We start from the raw sequence: 3,402 nt of genomic DNA, 5'->3' as shown, positions 1-3,402 counted from the left end.
CCTCAGCCTCCCAAAGGCGCGGGATTACAGGCTGAGCCACCGAGCCTGGCTGGATTGTGTTTTTTATTTGGTTCTCCACCTGTTTGTTGTTGGTGTATAAGAATGCAACTGTCTTTTGTACGCTGAATTTGTACCCTGAGATCTTACCAAAGCCTTTATCAATGCAAGGAGGTTTTTGGTAGATTCTCTTGATTATCGAGGTATAGAATCATATTGTCAGCAGACACCGCTCTTTCCCTATCTGGATACCCCTGATATCCTTCTCTTGTCTAATTGCTCTAGCTAGGACTTCCAACACTATGATGAACAGGAGGGGTGAGAGTGGGCAGCTTTGTCTTGTTCCAGTTTTCAGGTGAAATTTCACCTGAAATTCCAGTTTCTGTCCGTTTAGCAATATCTTGGCTATGGGTTTATCATTAGAATGCTTCTACTATTTTGAGCTATGTTTCCTCTATACTTAGGTGTTTGAGGGTTTTAATCAAGAAGGGAGGCTGAATTTTATCAAAAGCTTTTTCCACATCTAATGACATAATCATGTGGTTCTTGTTTTTATATTTGTTGTATTGAATTATATTTATGGTCTTGCGGATGTTCAACCAGCCCTGCATCCCAGGGATGAAGTCGACTTGCTCATGGTGGATAATTTTTGAGATGTGTTGTTGGATTCAATTTGCTAGAATCCTGTTGAGAATTTTTGCATCTATGTTCATCAGGGATATTGACCTGTAATTCTCTTTCTTTGTTGGATCTTTACCTGGTTTGAGTATCAGTGTGATGTTAGCTTCATAAAATGATTTGAGGAGAGTTCCATCTTTCTCAATTGCCTGGAATACTTTCAATAGGATTGGTATCAGCTCTTCCTTGTATGTTTTGTAGAATTCTTCTGGAAATTTGTCTGGTCCAGGGCTTTTTTTTTTTTTTTTTTTTTTTTGTACGTAGTTTTCTTATGACAGAGTCCATTTCCTGGGTTTTTATTGGTCTATTTAGGATCTCGGTTTCTTCTTGTTTCAACCTTGGGATGTTGTGTGATGTTAGAAAGTACTCCATTTCATTTAGGTTATTGAGTTTGTTCCACACAAGTGTGCATAATAATCTCTGATAATCTTTTGTATTTCTTTGAGGTCAATTGTGAATTGATCTTTTACATTTCTGATTGTGTCTATTTGGGCTTTTTCTTTGTCTTGGTCATCCTGCCCAGGAGTCCATCAATCTTGTTTATCCTTTCAAAGAACCAACTTTTTGTTTTATTGATTTTTACTATGATATTTTTGTCTTCCATGTCCCATATTTGAGCTTTTGCTTTGGTGATCTGGATTCTACTGGTGAAGTTAGGATTTTGGTGTCTTGCCTTTCCAGCTCCCTTAAATGATTTGTTAGGCTGTTAACTTGTTATCTTTCTATTTTCTTGATTTGTGTTCATAGAGATGTAAATTCCCACATGCAGAAGAACAGAACAGGACTCTACCTATCACCATACACAAAAATCAAATCTAAATGAATCAAAGACCTAAATATAAAACCCCAAACATTAAGAATCTTAAAAAATGCAGGAGACACTCTTATGGAAATTGATCAAAACCCAAAAAGCCCATGCTATAAGAGATAAGATAGACAAGTGGGACTTCATTAAACTGAAAAGCTTCTGCAAAGTCAAAGAAAACATCAAGAGAGCAGGGAGACAGTCCACAGAATGGGAAAAAAATATTTACCAACAGAATATCTGACAAAGGCCTAACATCCAGGATCTACAAGGAACTCAAATGTCCTGAAAGGAAAAAAACAAACAGCCCCATTCAAAAGTGAGCAAAAGACATGAATAGACACTTCTCAAAAGAACACATATGAGCAGCCAACAGAAACATGAAAAAAATGCTGTCTCACTAATCATCAGAGAAATGCATATCAAAACCACATTGGGATACCACCTAACTTCAATAAGAATGGCCATCATTAATAAAACAAAAACCAACAGATGCTGGCAAAGATGTAGATGAAAGGGGATGCTTCTACACTGCTGGTGGGAATGCAAACTATTCAACCTCTATAGAAAACAGTGTGGCAATTACTAAAAGAACTAGAAATTGACCTTCCATAGAATCCAGCAATCCCTTTTCTGGGAATATGCCTGGAATATCATGCAGTCTTAAAGAAGAACAAAATTATGAACTTTGTAGCAACTTGGATGGATTTAGAGTCTATAATACTCAGTGATTTATCACAGAAACAAAGAACTGAGTATCATATTGTTCTAACTCATAAGCAGACTCTGAACTTTTACCATATTACTATAAAAAAGGGATTGGCAGTAGCTGGAAACTGTCAGAGGGGTGCACATGATATTAATAAAGGTACCTGATCTCAAACCAGGCAAAGTGGGGACCAAAGGGAGGCCCAAACTTTACCTGTATGATGACCACTTACATAACTAATCTTGAATTGTAACCCACATCTTTAAAATAAAATAAATTTTTTAAAAATTTAAAAAATTAAAAGTGAATTTTAAAGGATTGGGAGACATGGCATGGTAACAGGAATTCGGGATATGAAAGAAACAGGTGTGATGACTCAGAGGGGTAATGGCTCATGAGTAGAACTGGGAGTGGTTTCAAATGGCAGGGGATGCAGGTGAAGAGTTGACAGAGACCATGAAGGGCCTTAGACTCCATGCCAAGAGTCTGGTACTAAGCTCTGAGTACTGATGTGATGTCAATTGTATGTCCTTGTTTCTCTGGAGAAACTTGACTAATACAAATGGGAAGACACCAAAAGTTTGTGGGGTTTTTTTGTTTTTTTTTGTTTGTTTGTTTTTTGAGTTGGAGTCTCACCCTGATGCCCAGACTGGAGTGCAGTGGCCACTCCTGGCCACCGCAGCCTCGACCTGCTGGGCTCCGGCGATCCTTCCGCCTCAGCCTTCTGAGTAGCCGGAATTACAGGCATGCGCTACCATGCCCGGCTGATTTTTTGATTTATTGTAGAGATGAGGTCTCGCTGCCCAGGCGGGTCTCGAACCCGCGGGCTCCAGCAATCCACTCACCTCAGCCTCCCAAAGGCGCGGGAGAGACACCAAAAGTTTTAACCAGGAAACACTGTGATCTGTTTTTCATTTTAAAGAGTAATGCTGGTGATGGTGACTAGAATCCCATTTTTTTATTATTTTTTAAGCATGTGAGTATGTGTGTGGAAGATATGGGGGGGTTATGCACTGAAATGGCATTAAAGTTATAAACATACACAAAAAATTTAAAACTCAATTCTTACCCTTATGGAGACAAAGTAATTACAATATACATTACTTGGAAAGGAAATTGGTAAAAGACTCCTGGAAAAAACCATCAAGAAATATTGGAAGTAGAAATGACAGACTAGTTATAAGATAGATTAGGGGATATTGACAAAACCTAG

Source organism: Carlito syrichta, unplaced genomic scaffold (assembly GCF_000164805.1).
Source record: "Carlito syrichta isolate Samal-C Ts95f unplaced genomic scaffold, Tarsius_syrichta-2.0.1 Scaffold312189, whole genome shotgun sequence".
Classification (NCBI taxonomy): Eukaryota; Metazoa; Chordata; class Mammalia; order Primates; family Tarsiidae; genus Carlito; species Carlito syrichta.
The sequence above is the reverse complement of the archived record's forward strand: the minus strand, read 5'-3'. Positions refer to the sequence as shown.